The sequence below is a fragment of the Lepus europaeus genome, chromosome 5 (assembly GCF_033115175.1).
Source record: "Lepus europaeus isolate LE1 chromosome 5, mLepTim1.pri, whole genome shotgun sequence".
In the NCBI taxonomy this organism is placed as follows: domain Eukaryota; kingdom Metazoa; phylum Chordata; class Mammalia; order Lagomorpha; family Leporidae; genus Lepus; species Lepus europaeus.
This window is the reverse complement of record NC_084831.1, coordinates 37403582-37417974: the sequence shown is the minus strand read 5'-3', so window position 1 is coordinate 37417974 and position 14393 is coordinate 37403582. Positions and strand designations below refer to the sequence as shown.

The 14393-nt window shown below is 40.3% G+C and overlaps 1 protein-coding gene and 1 pseudogene across 2 annotated transcripts in view; one reads left to right on the top strand and one right to left on the bottom strand.

Annotated features, from left to right (window-relative positions):
* Positions 1-14393, top strand: part of IPP (intracisternal A particle-promoted polypeptide) — a 116007-nt gene that overhangs the window by 3800 nt on the left and 97814 nt on the right. The window lies entirely within an intron of this gene.
* Positions 4015-4104, bottom strand: LOC133761283 (U6 spliceosomal RNA; annotated as a pseudogene).

Below are 14393 nucleotides of genomic sequence, written 5' to 3'. Positions count from 1 at the left end.
CTTGCTGAGTGGGTCCCTAATCCTATAGGATTAGTATCTTTATAAAGAGAGACACTAGAGGGCCATATATATACGTGTGTGTGTATATATATATATATATATATCCCCTCCCCCACACTTTCAGTAGCTGCTGGGCCACCTACACAGTAATCAGGGTACCATCTGGTTCAATCAGCAATGTCTAGGAGTTGGGAAGATGGTGCCATGTGGTATAGGACATGACTGCCAAGGACTGCTCTTTATTCTAAAAGAGGAACAATAGATTTGTCTGGAACCATGAATAATAATATGTATTGGACATATATATTTGAGGGGAATAAAAGCAGAGACTAGAAACTATTTAGGAGTCTATAACAAAAGAATAAGTAAAAGATATTTAAAGTTGGGTGTTTGGTCTAGCAGTTAAGCCACTGACTGGGATACCTGTGTCCGGTATCAGTGTACCTGGGTTTGAGTGCCACGTTCAACTCCTCATTCCAGCTTCCTGCTAATGCAGACCCTGGTAGGCAGCAGGGGTTGGTTCAAATTGTTGGGTTCCTGATACCTATGTTGGAAACCTGGGTCAAGTTCCTGGTTCCAGGCTTTGGCCTAGTCCAGTGCCTGTCATTGTGGGCTTTTGAGGAGTGAACTTGTGAATGCGAGCCTAGTCTGTCTGTCTGTCCATCTGTCTTCCTCAAATAGATTTTTTTAATGGTCAGATACTTGCCACAGTTTTATAGTAGTAGGACTACTATAGAGGGAAGGATAGAAGAAATGGTAAAGCTGAAAAACCTACAAAATTTGGTATATAACCAGATAAAGGAAATGAGCAAATGGGAAAGTCATGGATGAACTTCAGGATTCTGACTTAAATAGCCAGGTGGATGGTGATGCTTTTCATTGTCCTAGGGAATACTGAAAGAAGAACAGGTATCATTATTTCATTCACTCATTTATTCACACACTCCATATGTTTTTATTTAATCTTGCATGAGATGGGGACAGGTGTTTGGTATAGCAGTTAAGATGCCAGTTACACTGTGTCCCATATCAGAGTGGCTGGGTTCAATCCCTGGTTCTGATTCCTGATTCCACTAATGCTGACCCTGAGAGGCAGTGGTGATGACTCAAGAAGTTGAGTCCTTGTCACCCATGTAGAGAAACTGGATGGCGTTCACACTTCCCAGTTCCAGCTCTTCCCCTCAACCCCCGCCATTGCAGGCATTTGAGGAATGAGCCAGCAGCACTCTAGTGTTCTCTCTCTCTCTCAACCTCTCTCTCTCCCTCTCTCTGACTTTCTGTCTCTGATTCTCAAATAAATAAATAAATATAGAAAGATAGATTAATCTTGCATGGGAAAGAAATATTAAGCAAATGTACTCACTGAATTTTTTTTTTTTTAAGATTTATTTGTTTGAAAGGCAGAGTTACAGAGTGGCAGAGGCAGAAAGAGAGAGACAGAGGTCTCCCATCTGCTATTTCACTCCCCAGATGGCCGCAACAGCCAGAGCTGCACTAATCCAAAGCCAGGAGTCAGAAGCTTCTTCCAGGTCTCTCACGTGGATGAAGGGGCCCAAGCATTTGGGCCATCTTCTGCTTTCCCAGGCCATAGCAGACACCTGGATTGGAATGGGAGCAGCCAGGACTCGAAACTGCGCCCGTATGAGATGCTGGCACTGCAGGCAGCAGCTCTACCAGCTACTCCACAGCACCAGCCCCTGAATATTTTTTTAAAAAATGAAAATATGGGTCTAAAGTTCAGAGTCAAGTTTTCAGCTGGAAATATGTGACAGAATTAAAATTGCTAACAAATAAATGCTCTCAACCTTTATTCTCACTCCTGAGTCTTCCCTTGGCCAAGAGAGTTCTATGCATGACACACTGCTTCCTTCAACTTTGAGATCAAAGGAAAAAAAGAGTGAGAAATAGGAAGAGAAATTAAAAGTTTAAAAGAAGCAGAGCTTAGTCTAAGAGGCTAAGTTGATCCACTTGGGGAAGAGTTATGAGAAAAGAGGAGAGGAATAAAAGTGGAAGACAGAGGACAGGGAAGCAAAGAGATGAAGAGAAAGCTGTGTGGGTTGGTGGTGTGGATGGCTTGTGGTGTGAGAGGCAAGTAGATAGGAGAGAAAGAGGACTTGTAATGAGTATTTCTACAAATCATCTTCTCAGTTCCAAGCAATGTACTTCATTTTGAAGTTACTTTTGGTGTTGAACTGTGTGCTTCTTTAAATATGATTCCATACAGAAATTAAGTCATATTATTCTCCACCTCTTCATTATATTCACCTATTTCATATAGATGAAAATTGTGATAAATACATATTCAACTTCAGCCACACATCCAGTGATTTTTATATACATACAAACTTGTGTATATATATATATATAGTGTGTGATCATTTTCATCATGTTTATATGATAAAATCACATATATATATACATATATATAGAAAGATAAAGGCTAAGACAGATCCTACTATTTATAGTATGGATAATGAATGAAAAGTTGGTCAAGAAAAGTGAGGAAGCCTACAGCTTCTAAAAGCATCTTCAACTCATAGACACTCAAATTATTACAACCATATGGCAGCTTGAGACAGGAAAAAAAACTGTGAATATTATAATTTGGGAGCATAAAATAAATGTTACAATCTGTGACAATATAAAATAACAACATAAGAGAGGTTGGGAAATAGGGAAGTAAAGAAAAAAATGGATTTCCTCAGCTTTCAGTATTGGAGGTCAAAGGACATTGTTGATAGCTAATAAGTAACAGAGATAAGGCTTTATTTAAATGTTATTTAAAAGTATAAAGATAATATCCAGAGGAATTGTTTATAATCTGATAATATATTTGGAATCAGAATTAAAAGAAAATTTGGGAGCTGGTGCTGTGGTGCAGTGGGTTAAAGCCCCAGCCTGAAGCACCAGCATCCTATACGGGTGCTGGTTCCTTCCCAGCTGCTCCTCTTCTGATCCAGCTCTCTGCCATTGCCTGGGAAAGCAATAGAAGATGGCCCAAGTGCTTGAGCCCCTGAACCCACGTGGGAGACCTGGAAGAAGCTCCTCACTCCTGACTTCAGATTAACTCAGATCTGGCCGTTGAGGCCATTTGGGGAGTGAACAAGAGGATGGACGACCTCTCTCTGTCTCTACCTTTCTCTGTAACTCTTTCAAATAAATAAAAACAAATCTTTTAAAAATAAATAATTAAGACTATTTGAGGCCGGCACCGCGGCTCATTTGGCTAATCCTCCGCCTGCGGCGCCAGCACCCCAGGTTCTAGTCCTGGTTGGGGCGCCGGATTCTGTCCCAGTTGCTCCTCTTCCAGTCCAGCTCTCTGCTGTGGCCTGGGAAGGCACTGGAGGATGGCCCAAGCGCTTGGGCCCTGCACCCGCATGGGAGACCAGGGGGAGGTACCTGGCTCCTGGCTTTGGATCCGTGCGGCACACCGGCCGTAGTGGCCATTTGGGGGGTGAACCAATGGAAGGAAGACCTCTCTCTTTGTTTCTCTCTCTCACTGTCTAACTCTGACTGTCAAAAAAAAAATTTTTTTTTAATTTTCAAATTAAAAAAATAAAAAAGGCTTTGATAATTTTGAATGTATATTTATTCAAATACTTCTGGTCAGTTATATAACAAACCATGACAAATTATCAGAATAATTTTATGCAACAGAAAAATAAGAGTTTTTTTAAAGATTTGTCTATTTACTTGAAAGTCAGAGTTACACAGAGAGAAAAGGAGAGGCAGAGAGAGAGAGAGACAGAGAGAGGTCTTCCATCCACTGGCTGACTCCCCAATTGGCCACAATGGCCAGAGCTGTGCTGATCTGAAGCCAGGAGTCAGGAGCTTCTTCCAGGTCTCCCACACAGCTGCAGGGGCCCAAGCACTTGGGCTATCTTCTGCTGCTTTCCCAGGCCATAGCAGAGAGCTGGATCAGAAGTAGAGCAGCCAGGACTCAAACCAGCGCCCATATGGGATGCCGGCACTGCAGGTGGCGGCTTTACCCACTACACCACAATGCCAGCCCCGAAAAATATGAATTTATTTGTCATCCTTGCACAGGTGTCACATTAATTTTCTCTGTATTGTTCCAAATTAGTATGTGTGCAAAGCAAGCACAGATAATTTTTGAAAGTAATATTTATCATTAACATTACATGTTAAAGGAAAAGGAATGGAGATGGGATATAGTAGAATAGTAATTTTGTCTTTGATAGCAGTAGAGAGTTAATAAAGTCTCAAGAAGTACAAGAAAATATCACATGGGTGGACACTATGGTGTAGTGGGTTAAGCCACTGCTTAGAACACCTGTATCCTGTAATAGAGTCCCATTTTGAGTCTCAGCTACTCTGCTTCCAACCCAGCTTCCTGCTAATGTATCCTGGGAGGCATCAGATTTGGGCTTCTACCCACACGGGAGACATGGATGGTGTTCTGGCTCCTGGCTTCCCCCTGACTCAGTCTTGATTGTTGCAGCCATTTAGCGAGTGAACTGGCCGATGAAAGATTCTCTCTCTCTCTCTCTCTCTCCACTTCTCAGTAACTCTGCCTTTCAAATGGATAAAAAAAACAAACAAACAAACAAACAAAAAAAAACCATTAAAAAAGAAAGAGAAAATGTTTTAGTTATAAGGGCAACTAATGGAAGAAGTAAAAACTAACTTCCAGTTTCCAAGTTACCAGAATGTACGTGCACGAAACTCAACAAGCAAGCATAAATTGTACAATAAAGATAAAAAATAAAGAGGTTATAGCCGGCGCCGTGGCTCACCAGGCTAATCCTCCGCCTTGCGGCGCCGGCACACCGGGTTCTAGTCCCGGTTGGGGCACCGATCCTGTCCCGGTTGCCCCTCTTCCAGGCCAGCTCTCTGCTGTGGCTAGGGAGTGCAGTGGAGGATGGCCCAAGTGCTTGGGTCCTGCACCCCATGGGAGACCAGGAGAAGCACCTGGCTCCTGCTATCGGAACAGCGCGGTGCGCCGGCCGCAGCGCGCTACCGCAGCGGCCATTGGAGGGTGAACCAATGGCAAAAGGAAGACCTTTCTCTCTGTCTCTCTCTCTCACTGTCCACTCTGCCTGTCAAAAAAAAAAAAAAAAAAAAAAAAAACCTCTCCTAAGCGTGGTTTTCAAAAAAAAAAAAAAAAAAGAGGTTATCATCTTAAAAGAAAATAAAACATTCTTGACTCCTCAGAACAGAAGGAAATTTAGAGATCATCTGGAGTAGTTGAAAGAAACCTTTCTTTAAAAACCACAATACCATTATCATTTTTTGCAAAATTAATAATGATTCCTTAAAACTAACTGATATTTGGTCCACGATCAAGTTTTTCAAACTGTCTCCCAAATGTGTTTCTATAGTTGACTTGTCTATTTTCTATTATACACACTTCAATTAAGCTGCCCCCACCACCATCCCATCAAAATGTCTCTAGTCAAGATCACCAGGAATTTTTTTAAAGATTTATTTATTTGAAAGGCAGAGATACAGAGAGAGAAGGAGAGAGAGAGAGAGAGACTCTTCCATCCACTAGTTCACCCCCCAAATGACCACAACAGCTGATACTGAGCCAGGTTGAAGCCAGGAGCCAGGAGCTTCTTCTGGGTCTCCCACACAGGTGCAGGGGCCCAAGCATTTGGACCATCTTCCGCTGCTTTCCCAGGCACATTAGCAGTGAGCTAGATCAGAAATGGAGCATCTGGGACTCGAACTGGTGCCCATATGGGATGCTGGCATTGAAGGCCAAGGTTTAACCTTCTATGCCACTGTATTAGCCCTGATCATCAATGCTATTAAACCAGGTGATCATATCTCATCTCATTTGATTTCACAGCTGCATTTTACATATTTTGTCACTGAATTTTTACAAAGTCAGCTTTTTTGCCATTATCACAGATACCTGAGAGGGACTACTTATCAAGGAAAAAGATTTATTTGGGCTTACAGTTTTGGGGGTTCAAAGTCCAGGATTGGGTAGTCCCCATTGGTTCGGACATCTGGTGAGGCAAGAGGTACTCTTGCTGGGGCTGAGGGACATCACATAATGAGCTAGAATACAGAGACACAGGGAGCATGCTAATCCATGTGTCTGTCCTTACAAAGTCATCATGATTTGATCATGGGGCTCTACCATAGCAACCTAATCCATCCAATCATTTCCCAAAGGCCTTATCTTTAGACACCAGAATTGGGTCAAGTTTTCATGCTAAGTTCTTTCATGTAAGACTTTGGGATTTAAGTGTCTGCATGGGTTGGAGAGACAAATCCTGCTCAAACTTCAGCAGTCACTCTCTACTTCTTTTATTTTTAGAAAAAAAGTATAATGAGCCATCATCTACCATTATCATCTAGCTTATATAATTATAAACATTTTGCCATTGTTGTTTTATTTATACTCCATGCCTTTTTTTTTCTGGTGTATTTTTTAACATATTTTAAAATTTATTTCATTGTGAGGCCAAGAGACAGATCTCCCATCCACAATAACCAAGGCTGGGCTAGGCTGAATCCAGGAGCCAGAAGCCAGGTCTCTAACGTGGGTGGCAGAACCCAAGTACTTGAGCCATCAACTACTGCCTCCCAGGGTGTGATTAGCAGGAAGCTGGTATGGAGTGAGGAGTTGGGCCTCAAACCAAGGAACTTCAATATAGGATGCAACCAATCCAGGTAACATCTTATGTACTGCACCAAATACCCATCCCTTTTCTGGTGTTCTTTAAAGGAAGTCTTGGATCATACAATTCATATAATTTCAACATGTATCTATAAATAAGGTCTTTTAAAGCAGAACCATAACAGCACCTAACAAAATTAATGATAATTTCCTAGTATCATCTAATACCCAATCTGCGTTCAATTTTCCTCTTTTGTCACAAAAATATATCTTTCTGCAATTGTTCAGCAGGTTATTCCCAAACGATTTATATACATTGATTTAATCGTTAATGGCTTCCCCTTCTCCCCTTTTTTCAGTTTAGTAAACATTTTTTTCCTTTAGTTTAAAAATCTCTACACACAATCAAAATATATGGTTTAAGTTTTGTTGTTGTTGTGTGTGTGTGAGTTTTGTTTTTTTCCCAGTAGAAAGGAATTTAGATTTCAAGAGTTTTCATGAACCTGCTACAAAAGTTTTCTGGAAATCATTTAACTTAGCTTTTTGTAACCTCTAAAAGAAAATAGAAGAAAAATTGATTCAGGGAAACTAGCAGTCAGAGTTTGAAATCAAAACAACCTATTCTTAAGCCAGCAAACAGAATTTCAAAGAATTGGGACAATTCCTTTTCTGCGTTTCCAACACACTCAGATTCGCCCTGGGAAACCAGGGTCTAGAACACCAGAAGACACAATGCATATAGAATAACTGCAAACAGACTGGGATGGTATGCTTCAAGTTAAGTTGGGCACAGAATGGCCCAGCAACTTTGCAGAATAGTAAGGATTTTTAAAGTAGTTAAACCAGGAGTGAAAAAAATTACTATAGACAACACATAAAGTTAAATCAGAAACCTTGAACTTGTATTGACACCAATTACAAGACTTCTTTTAATAATCTTATTGAAATGGATGAAGTCAGTTGACCCAAGATGATCTGAAAGACTGATCAGAATGAGCAACGAGGTACATTTAAATAAATCCAACCATATTTTTTCATTGATGGTCATAAATTAGTGTTTCAGATAAAAGTACAGTATTTAAAATGTTAATAAAAACTAATTTTCAGTTCTCACATTTGAAATATATTTATCTAATGGTCACCAGATTACCAGCATCTCCACCCAGCATTGATAACTAGCTTACAAACCTTCAAGTGAACAGGACCTTCTTTTTTGACCTAAGGTTCCATTTCTATTGATTCCAACATACACCAGTGTAAGTTCTACTACTGTATTATCGTGCATCAAAGTCAGGATTCTACAGATTACGTGAAGTCATGGGGTTGAACCAGGGACTTTCACCTTTTATGTGAACTTAAACAATAATATGGAGACCAAGGCAATTTTAGTTGTAAGAGAGCCCTCTTGCAGCAACTTTGTTCAATTTTTCTAAAAATGGTGGCATTGTTTTCAACTTTTGTCCTTTTAGAAGCAGCAGTTGCAGAAGTGGAATAACAGATTAAATCTAAAAAGGAGGGCTGTAGTCAACTTTCATTATTTTTCTGAATATGATGACAACCAGATAAGATACTTCTCATCCTACAAATTCCCAAGCAAAATCCAATTTAAACTGCTTGTCCTTACCAAACTCAAAATAAATAAATAAATAAACATCCACTTGAAAGTAAACCAACAGAGGAGTATATCTCCCTGTATAGCTGTAGGTTTCATTGCACACAGCAAACAAATCTGTAGTGCTAGTTTCAGCACCCTTCTTTTAAATACTGATTTTAAACTAACACAGTGTGTCATTTTTATTTATTTTTATGGTTATATTTTAAATTTATAAACACATACTTGAAAGGCAGAGCCACAGAGATAGACAGAGACACAGATTTTCCATCTGCTGCTTCACTCCCCAAACACGCACAGCAGCCAGGGGATGCTAGCTTTGCATGCGGCAGCTCTACCCTTATGCCACAGCACTGGTCCCCAGACAACTGGTTTTAACAAACCAATTAAATGCTTTTAGACAGATATAATTGTTGTGCTAGTTAGATGTGAATTTTATAAATATTACTTACATTTCTGTAAATGATGGAGCTGAAGAGTATCCCACCTTCACCAGGCACACAATGAAAACAAACAATAATGTATCAGAAAGTGTAGCCTGTCCCAAAGCAATCTGCTAGGTGCTAGAGTTTCTTCTGTTGACATTGTGGATTGGGTTAATGAGGATATTTGTATGTGGAATTTTGTATGTGGAATCTGAATGTGGAATCTTCCCCAACCCAGTAAGAATATAGGACTCTCAGAGCCTCCAGTAGCATGCAACTTGCTCCTCAGCAACAGAACGAAATTTTTGAGCAAACTTCACTTCATGGGGGACAGATTCATCATAGGTTGTACATGTAGGAACTGGACATTTGTAGACAGTACTGTACACATGAATGCAATAAATGACATAACCTTGCTTAACCTTGTATCTCATTCTGTGTGTTTGGTCAGGCCAAGTAGGTCAGGGGCCTGTGGAGAGCAGAGAGCTGGCAGCAGTACCAGCAGTAGACTCTCAGAGGAAAGCATGCATATCAGACTGCTTCTTCCTCCAGAGCATCTGGACAGACTTGTAAGCACCCATCTTGGCTTCTGCCAAACAGAAAAGCTCCCTTCCCCCTTTTATGCTATTTATTTACTGATGTAACCAGGTCATTTTTCTTATAAAATTTCCCACATTTCCCATTTAGCTGATTCACTAGGGTCGTTCAACATATTCCCCTATTCCCAGTATTTTGTGAAAATTGGTATTTACATCTGGAGGCTTGATGAGATTCAGGTTAATTTTTCCTGTCAAAAATACTTTGCAGGTGATGATATATACTTCTTGCATCATATCAGGAGACACATGAAAACTTGTGGTTCCACTTTCAGTAATGATAATAAGACTGGTGAGTAGGTTAAGATCTACTCACCTGATCCATCCATTATAGATTTTCCCATAATCATTTACCTAATGGTTTCAGCAGATAGTAATAGTTATTGCATAAATATATTGTTTTATTAAGGAATCTAAGTCTAATGTTTCACTTTATAGAAAAGCAAAAATATGTGCCCAATTATTAAATAATAAATCCATTATGTTTTGATGTTCATTTGTCCATTTTTGACAAATGAATCCCCTTTGTGTTGGTCCCTGTGTCTTTTCATTCTGTTAATAAATTCCAGTCATCACTGGTAATTTCCTTGCGGTCAGGAAAAGAGGACGTCTCGGGATTATTTTATTCATTTCCTGCATGGGAATCAGCTCATTCTCTCCTTCCTTATATAATTTTTCCCTTGGCTGACATCTGATGAGTCATATGATGAATGGCATTCCCATCTATCCAGTTGCTTGAACCAGAAATCTAGGCATTGTCCTTGATGCCACTGACTTCTTATCCTCTACATGAAGTCAATCACCTGTTGGGTCAATCTTTAGAAAACAATCTCAATTTATCCATTTCTTCCCATCCCTACTGCTACCTTTATACTCCAGGCCACTGTGCTATCTCACCTGCACAACTTAAGTAACCTTATTGGAGTTCCCATTTCTACTCTCACCCCTTCCAATCAGTTCTTCAACCAGCACTGGTTTTCAGTGAATGCAGGTAAGAGGATTTGTTCAATGTACTAAGCTGAGCATATGTTTTCCCAACTTTTCCAAAATGCCCGTTGAATTTGTACCAAAAATAAAGTAATAAAATTAAATAAATACAGTATGCAGCAAATTCTTAGAAGACCAAAAGCAGACAGCCTCAGTCACCATGATTATCTCCTAGTTAACTTGCTAGGTGATACATTTTCTGGTATTTATTTTATTGTGCTTCAAACTTACACATGTTGTACAGATATTATTTTGCATGCTTCTGTGCAAGACACTAAGACATCCATGTGGTCCCACACATTTCCCAGCTTTCTTTGCAGTTAAGTGGGATCACTTGACCAGGACTAACCAACGAGTAGCGAAAAGAAGTGAGCTATGTGATTTCCAAACCAGAATGTAAAAGAGGGGGGTGTAAATTTGCCATGCTCTTTCTTTCCTGGCAGCTGTCGCTCTGTAGAGACCCCATGTGTGACGGTAGAGCCAGATGGAGACAGCCTGAATTGCTGATTCATCACACAGTGACAGCTAACCTGTAGAGTCAGACTATACTCATCTGAGTGGGCAAAAAATAAATTTCTGTTATTATACAAGCCATTGAATTTTTGAAGTTACTTTTCTGAGTGAATCTGTCCTAACAAATATAATATCCAATACTATATAATAAATACCATACACAGTTTTTATACAGATAGAATCATATTGGTGGATAAACTAAAGTTGAGGAAACTATAGTTGAGAACATGCACAGAAAAGGTTAAATTGGAGGTGGAAATAGACTTCTTGTAAAGGAGAATTTCCAAGTTGGAGTTAGCAGGAACAGAAAGCATCTAGAAGGGAAGCAGAAATCAAGATCCTAAGTTGAAGCCCTGTCAGTGGAACAGCTGCACTGTTTGACATCCTTCTCTGTAGTCACAAGCAACCGCTAGCTTCCCCACTACTGCACTTCTAAATATAACCTAGAAATAAATAGAAGCATCTGCCTAGGAGATCTGGTGCCCCAAGACCCCTCATTATGGTAGTTGAGCAAGGGGAGGTCTTGTTAGCCTAACTTCTCCCCATTTTAATTATTTAAAACAACTTCTAACATCAAACTTCTAATCAGTTACACCTGCAGTTGTGTTATAATTCAGAAATCTTGTCTTCCATGTACTCTTCTTAAAACCAACAAGAAAACATAATTGAGTACAAGTGTGCATTCCAACAAAAAAATAAAAGAATCAAAAATGAGGGTGATATCAGAGGAAAAAACTGTCCTGACATTAATATAAAGGTGCAATGAAGGGGCCGACACTGTGGCATAGCAGATAAAGCTACTGCCTGCATTGCCAGCATCCCATATGGGTGCCGTTTCTAGTCCAGGCTGCTCCACTTCTGATCCAGCTCTCTGCAATGGCCTGGAAAAGCAGTAGAAGGTGGCCCAAGACCTTGGGCCCCTGCACCCATGTGAGAGACCCGGAAGGAGCACCTGGCTCCTGGCTTTGGGTCGGCGCAGCTCCGACCATTGTAGCTAACTGGGGAGTAAACCAGAGGATGGAAGACCTCTTTCTCTCTCTCTCTGCCTCTCCTTCTCTCTCTGTGTAACTCTGACTTTCAAATAAATAAATAAATAAATCTTTTTTTTTAAAGGCGCAATGAAACATTGAGCTATATAATAGACCTAAAATGCAGTTGTTCCAAGTTGGAACAGGAAGTCAAAAGTTAAAATAGAATAAATGCCATTCAAATGACAGTATGTTTATAAAGATAAGAGATCTTATTGACAGAATTTTTAAAAAAGACAAAAGTTTTCTAACAAGAAAAAAAGGCTATTAGAATTTCCAGGAAAAAAGAAAAAAACATAAAGCTGTAGTCCAAAATTAAAGCAAATTAAAATTCAGACAACAAATGGCAAATAAAAAAATTCATTTGGCCCCGAAATTTCTAGTCCTGTTGTTAAAGTTTTATAATTTTGAGATTAGTTTTGTTTTGTTTTGTTTTTTTTTTTAAATCCTAATAGACTTTGGACCATGTTTGCAAACTACAGACATTAAGCTGTGCTAATCTTAGATCCATTTCTCGTCCTTTCTCTATTCTGCTCTATATTGCAGGGAATTGGCTTATCTAGTTTATATTTCTAAAATCCCCTTAACCTGGTTACTTTTGGTTAATGGGAGGAATATTAGAGGAGCTGCACTTCAGGCAGCATATCCAACACTGTTGTGTCTTTTCCGTGTTTCATCTCTCTTCCTCCCTATCTCAGCTCCCACAGTGCAGTCCTTCCCTTTGTGGTTTCGGTTCCCACTGAGTAGTCCCGCTATCTGCTAACACCACCTTCTCTGCAGATTCTACAGCCCCTTGGGGAGTGGGGATAGTTCAGGCTTTCTGTTGTAGCTAAATTTTGAGTTGCTTTCCTATCCCCTGTTTCACTTCCAATCCACTTGTAACCAGTACCTGGACTTCTATTTAACTGCATGGCAGGGGCCCTGTTTCTCAGACTGAACCCTAATGAATATAATCAATCTAAGTCATGCATTTAACCCATGAGAATTAATGCCAATGGATCATCCAGCAAAGGACAAGGAAAGAGCACTGAGACTAAAGAGTTCCTGGAATGCTGAGTTAAGTTAGGACTTTTTCCATACAGTTTTTCTATGGAACCCCAGATGGTAGGTCCCCCCCCCCTCTCATATGAATCATTCTCCCTTGGTATTCAATTATGAACTCAACAACTATATTTAGAATATCTATTCATGCAATCAACGGGGGGGGGGGGACACAATAATAAAAAATCAGAAAGGGTACTTGTGCTCAAGGATCTCAAAGTCTAGTAAAAGAAATAAAACATGGCCAAGTGATCAGAAATAAGCAATACATATTTTATGAGAATTCCATGGAAGGCAGGATCAACTCTAGTTGGAGGGTCAGGAAGAGCCTCAAGAAGGAGCTACCATTTGAATAGAACCCTGAACTATTTTGATGTTCGGGGATCATGAAGGGAACAGCATGAATAAAGGAGTGGGCTTGGGGAAATGAACATGTTTTATAGTGAATGGTATTTTAGTCTGGCTAAAGCAGTGTGTTACTGAAAATAATGAAGAATATACATGGGAAGGTAGTAACTCGTAGCCAGATTTTAGAAACACTTTGAGAGGATTAGTATCATGGCATAGTGGGTAACATCACCATCTGCAACACTGGCATCCCATATGGGTGCTCGTTGGATTCCAGGCTACTCCACTTCTGATCCAACTCCCTGCTAATGTGCCTGGAAAGGCAGCAGGAGATGGCCCAAGTGCTTGGGCCCCTGCCACACGCATGGAAGACCCAGAAGAAGCTCCTGGCTCCTGGCTTAGGTCTAGCCTACCCCTGGTTGTTGCCACCATTTGGGGAGTGAACCAGCAGATAGAAGATCTCCTTCTCTGTCTCTCCTTTCTCTGTGACTCTGTCAAATAAATAAATAAATCTTAAAAAAAAAGAAAGAAAAGAAACACTTTGAATTTCCAAGCTTCAAAATAAAGACTTCAGACCCTGGGCTATTGACTTTTGTTAGGCCTGTGAGAAACAGACTGATTTTTACAGATGAATATTTACAATCCATTTCGTGACAGACAACATTAACATATAGTCTCAAACAGGCAAAATGTTACCTCAAAACAACTACACTCTCCTCAATTAGTAGACATATATTTAAAAAAAAAATTGTTACTTTTTTTCTTTCTTTTTAATTTTACTTATTTGTTTGAGAGGTAGAGTTACAGTGAGAAGGAGAGACAGAAAGAAAAGTCTTCCTTCCACTGGTTTACTCCCCAAATGGCCACAAGGGCTGGAGCTGTGCCAATCCGAAGCCAGGAGCCAGAAGCTGCTTCTGGGTCTCCCACGTGGGTGCAGGGGCCCAAGCACTTGGGCCATCTTCTACTGCTTTCCCAGGCCATAGGAGAGAGCTGGATTGGAAGAGGAGCAGCTGGGACTTGAACCAGCACCTATATGGGATGCCGGCGCTGCAGGCAGAGGACTGACCTACTGCGTCCCTGTGCCAGCCTCTCCATTGTTACTTTTTTTTTTTTTTTTGACAGGCAGAGTGGTTAGAGAGAGAGAGAGAGACAGAGAGAAAGGTCTTTCTTTTTGCCGTTGGTTCACCCTGCAATGGCCGCTGCGGCCGGCGCATCGTGCTGGTCCGAAGCCAGGAGCCAGGTGCTTTT